Here is a 14476-nt window from a genome sequence, read left to right as displayed (position 1 = left end):
TATTCGTGGTATCAAGGAGAAGGAACAAAACTGGCTGGCAACCCTCCTTGATCCACGTTACAAAGGTAAGGTTGCAGACCTTATCTTGCCGTCACAGAGGGAGCAGAGGATGAAACATCTTCAGGAGGCCTTGTAGAAAGGTCTGTGCAACGCGTTCCCAGAGACTGGGAGGTTACAAACTCCTGTTTCTGGACAACGTGTTGCTGAGGCTTCGGTCAGTCAAAGAAGGAGCGGTGGAGAAGGTGGCCGTCTGACCGATGCGTTCAGACAATTTTTTAGTCCGCAGCTCCAAGGTATGATCGGTTCCAGCAACCATCGCCAGCGTCTGTTTTACATCTTGCCCTAGGGGCAAGATCTGACTTGGACACCTTTCCCACTGAAAATCCTCTGGGTTACTGGGTCTTGAGGATGGATCACTGGCCAGAGCTTGTACAGTATGCAATTAAGCTACTGGCCTGTCCTGCATCCTGCGTCCTTTCGGAACGCACATTCAGTGCTGCTGGAGGCTTTGTAACCGATCACAGAGTGCGTCTGTCCACCGACTCGGTCGATCTACTGACCTTCATAAAAATGAATCAGTCTTGGATCACCACCAGCTACCAAGCACCTGATGCTGATGTAACCGAATAAATATTTTTGAAATGTCAGATCCCTGCAAAGACTGCGTATGCTGATGCTGAGTGACTATCCTGTTATTACTAGTAATGCTATTACTAGTACTGCTATTACTGAGTAATTATTCTCTTCCTTCATTTTTGGGTCTGGGTCCCGCCAGTCCCACCACCAGTGCCTAAGGCCCAATTTTTGAGCCCCTGTTTAAGAGGGGCATGTAATTACAATTTTTGATGCAATTCTTTGCAGCAGGGCTAGTTCCTGCACTCCAACTAGAGTATCTGTGAGGGGTTGCAGTGTTGTGGCACCAGCATCAGTGCCTAAGGCCCAATTTTTCAGCCCCCTGTTTAACAGGGGCATGTAATTACAATTTTTGATGCAATTCTTTGCAGCAGGGCTAGTTTCTGCGCTCCAACTAGAGTATCTGTGAGGGGTTGCAGTGTTGTGGCACCAGCACCAGTGCCTAAGGCCCAATTTTTCAGCCCCTGTTCAACAGGGACATGTAATTAGAATTCTTGATCCAATATTTCACAGCAGGGCCCGTTTCTGCGCCCACCAAGAGTATCTGTGAGGACCTACAGTGTTGTGGCACCAGCACCACCACCAAAGGACCAATTTTTCTGGCCCTGTTCAACAGGGGCATGTAATTACAATTCTTGATCTAATATTTCACAGCCGGGCCCTGTGAGGGCTTACATTGTTGTGACCACAACAACACCTAAGGCCCAAATTTCAGCTGAGTATATAGGGCAGGCCCCTACTTTCAAACATCCAACTTACAAACAACTCCTACTTGCAAACGGAAGGAGACAACAGGAAGTGAGATGAAATCTACCCCTAGGAAGGGAAATTCTCTCCTGTAAGAGTTAATATGGGTAAAACTTTTCTCCTTTCCACTGATGCTTTATCACCAATCCTTGTTTCACAAAAAACCCAAATTTTCAAAAAACATTTGTCATTGGGACAAAAAGTGAGGTGAATCTTCTGAAGAGGAGCACAGACAGCAAAACAAATGTCACAGGGGTGATAACCCTTCTCTATGTTTTCCAAAAAGCTTAAAATAGATTTTTTGGCTGGAGCTAAACACGTTAAAAATGTACCAGTTCAAAATTACAAACAGATTCTACTTAACAACAAACCTGCAGTCCCTGTCTTGTTTGCACCGCCTGTATACTGCTGTTCAGGGTATATAGGGCCTGGGAGCCCCACACCTTTCCTTTTTTAATTTGGGTGTGGGGTTCCCCTTAATATCCATACAAGACCCAAAGGGCCTGGTAATAGACTGGGGGGTACCCATGCCGTTTGTCTCACTGATTTTCATCCATATTGCCCGGACTCGACATTACATTAAAGCCGCAAGCAGTTTTAAATGACTTTTTTTCCTTTAAAAATGACATTTTGTGCAGGGACTGTTTTAAGCACGGGAAACACGCGCCACTTTACAGGCATACTATAGACAACCCCCAGTTACGATATTTAACCAGTTGCCGATCGCCTCACGACAATATACGTCGGCAGAATGGCACGGGCTGGCAGAATCACGTACCTGTACGTGATCTGCCTCCCGCAGGCGGGGGGTCCGATCAGATCCTCCCCGGTGCCCGAGGCGGTCAGCTTCTGTCCAGTAGTGATCAGACGTGAGGGGGAGGCCATCCATTCGTGGCCCCCCTCGCGATCGTTCCCAGCCAATGAGAATCTTCCTCTGCCTCTGTATTGTAAACAGAGGCAGAGGAAGTGATGTCATCGCTCCTCGGCTCGGTATTTTCCATTCCGGCGCCGAGGAGAGAAGACATCCGAGTAAGTGTAAAACACACACACAGTAGAACACGATACATTACAACCCCCTTTACCGCCCGATCCCCCCTGATCACCCCCCAATCACCCCCCATCACACTGACTTTAAGCAGTTTTTTTTTCTGATTACTGCATTGGTGTCAGTTTGTGACAGTTGGTGTGGTAGGGCAGTTAGTGTTAGCCAACTTTAGGTCTAGGGTACCCCCCTAATCCCCCCTAATAAAGTTTTTTTTTTTTTTTTAAATATTTATTGGGTTTTATAGCATACAAAAGTATAAAAACTTAGTGTAGCAAAAGTTACAGAGTATTATCCGTTACAATCTATAACATTCAATGACTTCTCATGATAGTTGAAATACAAGCTTGTCATATCAGTTAGAACAAGGGAGAAGTAACAGAAAACATAAAAATAAAAGAAAATTAGGGGAAAGGGAAGACAGGGGAGTTCATGTTTGCCATCTCATCAACACTATAAGTCGCAACTTTGCTTGACATATGAAATCTTAACATCTAAATACCTTCAGGAGTGGAGGCAGCGTTTGCGTAAACATGGGGGGGGTGGATGCCAAGGGGCACAATGGATTTGTGGATATCCTACGGTGGGTTAAAAGTAAAGCAATCTGGGGTGGGGGGTATTTTGAGTCGGCCAAGGGAGTTGGTGAGATCTTTTGTCAAGTATCATTTCGTGTAGCGAAATGGGTTCATTATCTCGATCAGAGCCTGCGAAGCGAATATGGCTTCAATGTATTTCCTCCATCTTTTGAAAAAACGGGAAGTCGATCGGAGATTAAGGGTGATGGTGTCCAGTCTCTCTAGGTGGAAAAGTGATGCCAGGGCTTTTTTAAACATTGTTAGGGTAGGAGGAGTAGCTGATATCCAGTGAGACATAATAGTCCTGCGGGCCACTAGGAGACATAGGTGAGCCCAGTGTGGAATATTTTGTGAGACCGCCGTTGGCAATGAGGATGAAGGGGGTATGCTGAACAGGCATAATAGGCGGTCCTTGGTGCACTGAGTTTTGTGGACTTCGTTGATGTAAGTGATCACCTTAGTCCAGTAAGCATCAATCTTGTTGCAGTCCCAAAGCCTGTGCAGTAAAGTGGGGCGAGGTAAGTTACACCAGGTACATTGCGCTTGGGTGGGGTCTTTCTTGTTGAAGCGAAAAGGGAAATAAGCTCTGTGAATGATCTTAAATTGTGTCTCTCTCCAAGATTCAGAAGTAGTAAGGTTACGGACTGTCTTGTACCCCTCAAGGACTTTTTCTGGCAGAGATTCGTCATCTAATACGTGTGACCACTTTTGAAAGCGTTTGAGGGCATACTTCCATGTTTGGTGTTGTATGAGACAAGAGTAAATATTGGAGATGGAGTAGTTATTGCTTTTGATGAGAATATCAATGCAGGATGTTTCAAGTGGGTTGGTGCTAGGTCCCGAGCAGGATTTAAGATAGCTGATGAGTTGGTGATAGAAGAAGACATGAGTTGGTGGTAGGGAGTACTCCCTCATCAGGGTTTGAAATGTTTTGAATTTGCCCGATTTGCTGAGATAGAGAGACAAGACATCTGTGAGGCCTTTAAGTTTCCATTGGTCAAAAGCTTTATGGATGATAGATGGAAGGAACATAGGGTTCCCTTGTATTTTGAGGTATTTGGAGATGCTGGATGGAACTTTGAGCAATTTTCTTACTTCTCTCCATGCAATGACCGTGTCCTTAATGATTACACTTGTTTTGAGGTGGGGGGGTAATGTATTGGGATTAGAATGAAGGATGGTCGAGAGGTCATATGGGTGCACCATAGCCTCTTCTAAGGATAGGTTAGAATATTTAGACCCACCAGTTAGCCAGTCTAAGCCCTGTCTAAGTAAACATGCCAGGTTGTATTAACGCATATTGGGTAATCCCGCCCCGCCCTCGCCCTTCGGGAGACATAATTTCTGTAGCGCTATGCGAGGTTTCTTGTGAGACCATATAAAGGCAGTTAGGGCTTTCTGGAGTTTTTGGATGTCTGAATGCTTAATTGGAAGAGGTATGGTCTGCATTGGGTAAAGTAGGCGTGCGAAAGACACCATTTTGAAAAGGTGGCATCTCCCAAATAGCGAGAGAGGTAAGGATCCCCAAGCCTCCAACTCCTTCACAATTTTGGTTATCAATGGGGGGTAATTTAAAGAGTACAGAGATGATGGTTCACGTCCTATTTTAATGCCCAGGTATGTAATGTGTTGGTTGGCTATGGCCAGGGGGGATAGATGTTTCCATTTACTGGAGAGATGGGGGTGTAATGGTAGGATTTCGCTTTTATCAAAATTGATTCTAAATCCCGAGCAAAGTCTGAAGTCTGAAAAAAGTTGTTTGAGTCTGTCAAAGTCTGTTATGGGATCGGTGGAGAACAATAGTATGTCGTCTGCAAATAGCGCCGAAAGAAGAGTGTGGTTCTCCAGAGTGATGCCACTGATTCCATCAGCTGAATTTAGTATTCTGGACAGGGGTTCGATTGCTAGATTGAACAGGAGTGGAGACAGGGGGCATCCCTGTCTCGTTCCTTTTGTTAATGGGATCGTGTCTGAGATAAAGTCAGGGGTTACAAGACGTGCGGTAAGGGATGCGTACATTTGTGAAAGAAATCGCATAATCGGTCCTGAGAATCCGAATTGTGTCATCACTCTGAAGAGCCAAGAGAAACTGATGTTGTCAAAGGCCTTTTCGGCGTCTAATGACATGATGGCAATGTCTTGGTTGGGGTGAGTTTTGGCGTATTCCAGAGCCATTAACACTTTGCGAATGTTTAGGGTGGCCGATCTGCCCGAGACGAAGCCAGATTGGGCTGGGTGTAATAATGATGGTAGTAGGGGAGCCAGTCGCGTCGCAATTATTTTGGATAGGATTTTGACATCAACATTGATTAATGATATCGGTCGGTACGAGCCCGGTAATAGGGGATCTTTCCCTTTCTTAGAGATTAGTTTAATGTGGGCCTGTGTCCCCGTGGGAAGATAGGGCCCTCCGTCCCACATAGCTTCGTATACATGTTTTAAGGTGTCCGGGATAAATTCCCTGGTCATTTTATAGAATTCGGTGGTGTATCCGTCGGGTCCCGGGGCTTTGGCCGAGGCCATGTCTTTGATCGTAGATCGAATATCATCAACAGTAATGGGGGCATTAATCGTCTCTAATTGTGTGTGACTGAGTTTGGGTAGACGTATTTTGTTGAGCAGTAAGTCAGTAGTAGGTAAGTCAGTTGGGTCGGCTTTGTATAAATTAGTGTAATATTCCACGAGTAGGTTGCTAATTTCGGCTGGGGAGGTGACCAGAGAGTTTGTCTTAGCTCTAAGAGCCATAATACGGGTAGGACGTCTGGGGCCTGAGGACATCTTGGCCAGGAGCCTACCAGCCTTGTTTCCGAATCTATGAAAATGTAGCTGAGAATATGACGTTTTGGCCGCTTCATGTTGTTCTGCCCAGAGGTCAAAGGTGCTTTTGTCCTGTCTCCATTTTTGTATGTTCTCTGTGGTGCGGTTTAATGTGAGCTGTTCATGTGCCAAGCGTAGGGTTTCGCTTGACTCAGTATATTGTTGTTTGGCTCTTTTTTTAAACTGTGTTGTGTATGAAATTATTTTACCCCGTAGAAAGGCCTTGCCTGCTTCCCAGAATAGGTTAGGGTCTGTAATGTGAGCTCCATTAGTGGAGATGTATTCCTCCCAGGCACAATATAGTGTATGTTGAAAGTCCTCATTGCCAACTAAATAGGAGGGAAAGCGCCAGGTAGGAGAGGGAGAGGAGCGAGCTGTTTGGGTTAGATGAACCACGATTGGGCTATGGTCTGAGATCACTGCGTCTTGTATGTCTGGTGCGTTTATTACGGAGCTTAGGGCGGGGGAGGCAAAGAAATAGTCTATACGTGAGAACGTATTGTGCGGGGGCGAAAAAAAGGTGTATTCCCGATCCGTTGGATGCATTAAGCGCCAGACATCCACAAAGTGCATGGAGGCGATGGCTTGTGACAGTAGGGTAGATGCAGATGATGAGGGGGTATGGGTGTGTGATCTGTGTGTAGGGGAACCTGTGCGATCAGCTAGGGAGGACATGACTGAATTAAAATCCCCACCCAATAGGTGTAGCGTCTCTGGTGTAGTTAGCACCCATTTCACTAAGTCTTGAAAGAAGGAGGTGTCAGGAGAATTGGGAGCATAGATGTTGGTAAGTGCTAAAGGTTTGTCATCTATAGTCAGATGTAGAGTCAGTTTCCTTCCTTCCGAGTCAATCTTGACGTCTCTGACAGTGTGCTGTAAATTCTTGTGTAGAAGGATTGCAACACCCGCTTTGCGGCCTACTGCTGGTGAGCCATAAACAGAGCCCACCCACAGTTTACGAAGACGCTGTAGGTCGTCCGCAGCCAGATGTGTCTCCTGAAGTAGAGCCACATCTGCCCGGAGACGACGCAAGTGTCTGAGGATAGACATACGTTTGTTTGGGGAGCGGAGCCCCTTAACATTCCACGAGACAAACTTTAGGTGACTCCCAAGTGCAGACTGTGACATAGTTGATATTTAAAAGCGTTTTGGTTGAGGGGTTTGTATAGGGACCCCTTTGTAGATGTGCTATCTACCTCTTGAGAGCCATCAAAGTGCCTCAAAGCCCCTGAAGACATATGAACTAAGCTGGCAAACATGAACTTAAACTTCTCTAAGCAACAACAAATTATAAACATTAATAAGGCAGTATTTCGTATAAGGAAATACATAACGTGAGTTGTGGACTTCTCTTTTTTCCACATGAGGTCTCACCTATCTAGTTAGCATAGCTCCCATCGATTGCAAGCTCCTCACTTAGGGGCAGGGTGGTAGCAACGGGGGGTGGGGATAGGGATTTTAGGGGGAGAGGAAAGAGGGATAGGGGGGAGGGGGTATAGGATAGGAAGGGAGAGTAGTCTAGGGGGGGGATCCCCTGAGGAGGTAGTGCAGGTTTGAAGCAATCGACGGTGAGGTATGCCACGCACAGGGGAGGGCCCCCCTCTTAAAATTAGGCATAAACAGACCAGAAAATAGAAAATACAAGAGATTACAACATTGCATGTGTCCCTGAAAAGGAAATTTTCCCAGGTATTGGGGGACTATCTCTGTTATTGAGTTCCATGACCATAACAGTATAGCTGCATAACTTTTAGCTGCGTACTTTTCAGCTACAGGTTGGGAGGGGTAGTGCTCCATAAGGAGCATGTACGGCAGTTTATAAGGTCATCATCAATAGCATCCTCCTCGTAATAATAAAACATTTTAAGAGAAAGAAAGGGTATGAGATGGGTTGATACTACCCGTTAGAAGATGGCGATGTGGAAAAGGTGGTGATGTGGAGTCCTTCGACGATTCCTTCAACGATTCTCAGAGCGGTCTTCCTGGTTGGTGGAGCGGCTGAGTTTGTATGGAGGTTTGGTCAGGCTTCGGGGGTGTTTGGGGGGTCCATATGCATGCTGTGAAGATGACGATGGAGATCCCTCTGTCGCAGCGCTGTGTTCCATTTCGGAGCTTCTGTTGGTTAGGTAGGTTTCCGCCTCTTCAGGTGTGTGAAAGGTGAGTTGCTCCCCTTCAGGTGTTTGAACGCGGAGGACAGCTGGATAGGCTAGGGAGAATCGGGTTTGGGTGCGGTGCAGAGTGGAACATACCGAGGAGAATGCCTTGCGTTGTTTCATTACCTCTATGGAATAGTCCGCGAAAAGCAGCAGTTTCGCGCCATCTACCACCAGTGAGCGCGTGCGACGAAATTTTTGCATTATGGCGTTTTTGTCGGCGTAGTTTAAGTATTTTACTATCACATGCCGAGGTTTAGCGCGCGTGTCAGAATATTGACCCATACGGTGTGCACGTTCAACAGTGCATGGTATGCGGAGGCCAAGTTGCTCTGGGATGGTTTTCGCACATATGTTTGTGAGGTGGGAGGCTGGGATCGACTCTGGTAAGCCAATGATGCGCAGGTTGTTCCTCCTTGAACGATTTTCCAAATCGTCCAGCTTGTCCCATATGTCTCTATATGAAGCATTGATACGTGCAAGTGCTGCAGATGAGGCTGTGCAGTCATCTTCAAATATAGAAATCCTTTCCTCTACCTGCGTAATGCGCTGGGCCTGAGCCTGAAGTTCTATGTGTAGCTGTTCCAGCCCTCTGTGTACCGCTGCGTCCACAGTGGCTGTTAGTGATGGCCCCAGTAGTTGCACTACAGCCTGGGCAATGTTGGCAGGGGAATGCGGGGTCAGCCTCTGCCATTGCGGGGGCAGGGGGAGGTTGTGGCTGCTGCTGAGGCCGCTCTGCTGTGTCCGGAGCGGCCGCCATCTTGGCTGTGTCAGCCGCTATGTCTCCCGCCGGCGGAGCTGTGGAAGGGGGCGAGGACAGCGCCCGAGCGTAGGATCGCTCCACGAAGCGGTCCATGTCTGCCTGAGATGGAGCGGAGGCATTAGTTGTTTCCCCCGGTGCTGTGGCTGGCTTAAATGCCGGTTATGTTAGGAGCTGTGCGGGAGCTGGAGCTGCTCACCTCCTCCTCATGTGGCGCTGGAACCGGAAGTATAAAGTTTTAACCCCTTGATCACCCCCCCGTCGCCAGTGTCACTAAGCGATCGTTTTTCTGATCGCTGTATTAGTGTCACTGGTGACGCTAGTTAGGGAGGTAAATATATAGGTTCGCCGTCAGCGTTTTATAGCGACAGGGACCCCCATATACTACCTAATAAATGTTATAACCCCTTGATTGCCCCTTAGTTAACCCTTCCCTGCGATCGCTAACAGTTTTTTGGTAGCTTTTGGTGAACTGGCAAGCATCAGCGGCCTAGTACACCCCGGTTGTAGTCAAACCAGCACTGCAGTAACACGTGGTGACGTGGTGAGTCCCATAAGTGCAGTTCAAGCTGGTGAGGTGGCAAGCACAAGTAGTGTCCCGCTTCCACCAAGAAGAAGACAAACACAGACCCATAGTGCCCATAGTGCCCTTCCTGCTGCATTCGCCAATCCTAATTGGGAACCCACCACTTCTGCAGCGCCCATACTTCGCCCATTCACATCCCCAAAGAAATGCAGGCTGCATGAGAGGCATTTTCTTTATGTCCTCCCGAGTACCTCTACCCAACGAACCCCCCAAAAAAGATGTTGTGTCTGCAGCAAGCGCGGATATAGGCGTGACACCCACTATTATTGTCCCTCCTGTCCTGACAATCCTGGTCTTTGCATTGGTGAATGTTTTGAACGCTACCATACAATAGTTGAGTATTAGTTGAGTTGAGTATTAGTGCCTAGTCTGTACAGCATTGTACAGACTAGGCACACTTTCACAGGGTCTCCCAAGATGCCATCGCATTTTGAGAGACCCGAAAATGGAACCGGTTACAGTTACAAAAGTTACAGGTGATATATGCCGAAGCATATGGGCAGCAGGGGCGTAGGAGCGATTTGCTCCTACCTTTTGGGGGAGGATGCCCCCCTGCTTCGGCATATATAAATGGTGCATGTATGCCCATAATTAGAAGTGGGTGGATGAAGGGAGGTATTCTAATGGTGGGCATACCCACCGATCAATCTCTTTTTTTCGTTCAGCCCACAGGCTGCATAAAAAAAAAAAGAAGATTACAATATATGCCCAACAAGGACCAGCAACGTACTGGTATGTTGCTGGACTTTGAGTGGTTATACCAGAATGATGCCTGCAGGTTTAGGTATCATCTTGGTATCATTCATTTCAGCCAGCAGTTGGCTTTCATGTAAAAGCAATCCTAGCGGCTAATTAGCCTCTATATTGCTTTTACAAGCAGTGGGAGGGAATGCCCCCCCACTGTCTTCCATGTTTTTCTCTGGCTCTCCTGTCCCAACAGGGAACTTGAGAATGCAGCCGGTGATTCAGCCAGCTGACCATAGAGCTGATCAGAGACCAGAGTGGATCCAAATCTCTATGGCCTAAGAAACCGGAAGGTTCGAGCATTTCATGACTTAGATTTCGTCGGATGTAAACAGCGCCATTGGGAAATTGGGAAAGCATTTTATCACACCAATCTTGGTGTGGTCAGATGCTTTGAGGGCAAAGGAGAGATCTAGGGTCTAATAGACCCCAATTTTTTCAAAAAAGAGTACCTGTCACTACCTATTGCTATCATAGGGGATATTTACATTCCCTGAGATAACAATAAAAATGATTTAAAAAAATAAATAAAAGGAACAGTTTAAAAATAAGATAAAAAAGCAAAAAAATAATAAATACTCACCATGCCTCTTAGCAAATAGCTTGGGGTGTCTACTTTCCAAAATGGGGTCATTTGGGGGGGTTTGTGCTACCTGGGCATTCCATGGCCTCCAAAGCTGTGATAGGCAGTGAAGTGTGAAATCAACAATTTACGCCCTTAGTAAGCCTGAAGGCGGTGATTGGTTTTCGGAGCCCCGTACACGGCTAGGCTCCCAAGTGGTCCCACACATGTGGTATCCCCATACTCAGGAGAAGCAGCTAAATGTATTTTGGGGTGCAATTCCACATATGCCCATGGCCTGTGTGAGCAATATATCATTTAGTGACAACTTTATGCAAAAAAAAAAAAAAATGTGTCACGTTCCCACAACTTGTGTCAAAATATAAAATATTCCATGTACTCAACATGCCCCTCAGCAAATAGCTTGGGGTGTCTACTTTCCAAAATGGGGTCATTTGGGGGGGGGGTTGTGCCATCTGGGCATTTTATGGCCTTCAAAACTGTGATAGGTAGGGAGGAGTGAAATCAAAAATTTACGCCCTTAGAAATCCTGAAGGAGGTGATTGGTTTTCGGGGCCCCGTACGCTGCTAGGCTCCCAAAAAGTCCCACATGTGTGGTATCCCCGTACTGGGGAGAAGCAGCTGAATGTATTTTGGGGTGCAATTCCACATATGCCCATGGCCTGTGTGAGCAATATATAATTTAGTGACAACTGTTTGTAAATTTTTTTTTTGTCATTATTCAATCACTTGGGACAAAAAAAATAATATTCAATGGGCTCAACATGCCTCTCAGCAATTTCCTTGGGATGTCTGCTTTCCAAAATAGGGTCATTTGGGGGGGGGTTTGTACTGCCCTGCCATTTTAGCACCTCAAGAAATGACAGTCATAAATTAAAGGCTGTGTAAATTCCAGAAAATGTACCCTAGTTTGTAGGCGCTATAACTTTTGCGCAAACCAATAAATATACACTTATTGACATTTTTTTTTACCAAAGACATGTGGCTGAATACATTTTGGCCTAAATGTATGACTAAAATTGAGTTTATTGGATTTTTTTTATAACAAAAAGTAGAAAATATCATTTTTTTTCAAAATTTTCGGTCTTTTTACATTTATAGCGCAAAAAATGAAAACGGCAGAGGTGATCAAATACCATCAAAAGAAAGCTCTATTTTTGGGAAGAAAAGGACGCAAATTTTGTTTGGGTACAGCATTGCGTAACCACGCAATTAGCAGTTAAAGCGACACAGTTCCAAATTGTAAAAAGTGCTCTGGTCAGGAAGGGGATAAATCCATCATCCTAGGTGTTGTATATATTTATATTCTCTTCCTACTACTGACAAGCAGGCAGGAGTTTTTACAGTATTAACAGCTACCTGAAGAAAATTGCTGGTGTTCTTCTGATCCTATTAGTACAGTACCGCAGGCAGCTGCAGTATTTACAAGTTAGTGTAGTGCGTCCTCTGCACAGTGTGCACCTAAAGCTACCTGAAGAAAATTAGTGGTGTTCTTCTGATCCTATTAGTACAGTACCGCAGGCAGCTGTAGTATTAACAAGTTAGTGTAGTGCATAATCTACACAGTGTGCACCTAAAGCTACATGAAGAAAATTAGTGGTGTTCTACTGATCTGATTAGTACAGTACTGCAGGCAGCTGCAGTATTTACAAGTTAGTGCAGTGCATCCTATGCACAGTGTGCACCTAAAGCTACCTGAAGAAAATTAGTGGTGTTCTTCTGATCCTATTAGTACAGTACCGCAGGCAGATGCAGAATTTACAAGTTAGTGTAGTGCGTCCTCTGCACAGTGTGCAACTAAAGCTAACTGAAGAAAATTAGTTGTGTTCTTCTGATCCTATTAGTACAGTACCACAGGCATCTGTAGTATTTACAGGTTAGTGTGGTGCGTCCTCTGCACAGTGTGCACCTATATCTACCTGAAGAAATTTAGTGGTGTTCTTCTGATGCTATTAGTACAGTACCGCAGGCAGCTGCAGTATTTACAAGTAAGTGTAGTGCGTCCTCTGCATAGTGTGCACCTAAAGCTACCTGAAGAAAATGAGTGGTGTTCTTCTGATCCTATTAGTACAGTACCGCAGGCAGCTGCAGTATTTACAAGTTAGTGTAGTGCGTCCTCTGCACAGTGTGCACCTAAATCTACCTGAAGAAAATTAGTGGTGTTCTTCTGATCCTATTAGTACAGTACCGCAGGCAGCTGCAGTATTTATAAGTTAGTGTAGCACGTCCTCTGCACAGTGTGCACCTAAAGCTACCTGAAAAAAAATTGTGGTGTTCTTCTGATCCTATTAGTACAGTACCGCAGGCAGCTGCAGTATTTACAAGTTAGTGTAGTGCGTCCTCTGCACAGTGTGCACCTAAAGCTACCTGAAGAAAATTAATGGAGTTCTTCTGATCCTATTAGTACAGTACTGCAGGCAGCTGCAGTATTTACAAGTTAGTGTAGTGCGTACTCTGCACAGTTTGCACCTAAAGCTACCTAAAGAAAATTGGTTGTGTTCTTCTGATTCTATTAGTATTGCAGGCAGCTGTAGTATTTACAAGTTAGTGTAGTGTGTCTTTTGCACAGTGTGCACCTAAAGCTACCCGAAGAAAATAAGTGGTGTTCTGCTAATCTTATTAGTACAGTTCTGCATGCAGCTGCAGTATTTACAAGTTAGTGTAGTGCGTACTCTGCACAGTTTGCACCTAAAGCTACCTAAAGAAAAATGGTTGTGTTCTTCTGATTCTATTAGTATCGCAGGCAGCTGTAGTATTTACAAGTTAGTGTAGTGTGTCCTCTGCACAGTGTGCACCTAAAGCTACCCGAAGAAAATTAGTGGTGTTCTGCTAATCTTATTAGTACAGTTCTGCATGCAGCTGCAGTATTTACAAGTTAGTGTAGTGCGTCCTCTGCACAGTGTGCACCTAAAGCAACCTGAAAAAAATGAGTGGTGTTCTTCTGATCCTATTAGTACAGTACCGCAGGCAGCTGCAGTATTTACAAGTTAGTGTAGTGTGTCCTGTGCACAGTGTGCACCTAAAGCTACCAGACGAAAATTAGTGGTGTTCTGCTGATCTTATTAGTACAGTACCGCAGGCAGCTGCAGTATTTACAAGTTAGTGTAGTGCGTCCTCTGCACAGTGTGCACCTAAAGCTACCAGAAGAAAATGAGTTGTGTTCTTCTGATCCTATTAGTACAGTACCGCAGGCAGCTGCAGTACTTACAAGTTAGTGTAGCGCATCCTCTGCACAGTGTGCACCTAAAGCTACCTGAAGAAAATCAGTGGTGTTGTTCTGATTCTATTAGTACAGTACCGCAGGCAGATGCAGTATTTACAAGTTAGTGTAGTGCGTCCTCTGCACAGTGTGCACCTAAAGATACCTGAAGAAAATTAGTGGTGTTTTTCTGAACCTATTAGTAGAGTACCGCAGGTAGCTGCAGTATTTACAAGTTAGTGTAGTGCATCCTCTGCACAGTGTGCACCTAAAGCTACCTGAAGAAAATTAGTGGTGTTCTTCTGATCCTATTAGTACAGTACTGCAGCCAGCTGCAGTATTTAAAAGTTAATGTAGTGCATAATCTACACAGTGTGCACCTAAAGCTACCCGAAGAAAATAAGTGGTGTTCCACTGATCCTATTAGTACAGTACTGCAGGCAGCTGCAGTATTTACAAGTTAGTGCAGTACATCCTATGCACAGTGTGCACCTAAAGCTACCTGAAGAAAATTAGTGATGTTCTTCTGATCCTTTTAGTACAGTACCGCAGGCAGCTACAGTATTTACAAGTTAGCGTAGTGCGTCCTCTGCACAGTGTGCACGTAAAGCTATCTGAAGAAAATTAGTGGTGTTCT

The sequence above is a fragment of the Aquarana catesbeiana genome, linkage group LG08, assembly GCF_042186555.1.
Source record: "Aquarana catesbeiana isolate 2022-GZ linkage group LG08, ASM4218655v1, whole genome shotgun sequence".
Lineage (NCBI taxonomy): Eukaryota > Metazoa > Chordata > Amphibia > Anura > Ranidae > Aquarana > Aquarana catesbeiana.
Note: the sequence above shows the minus strand (reverse complement) of the source record.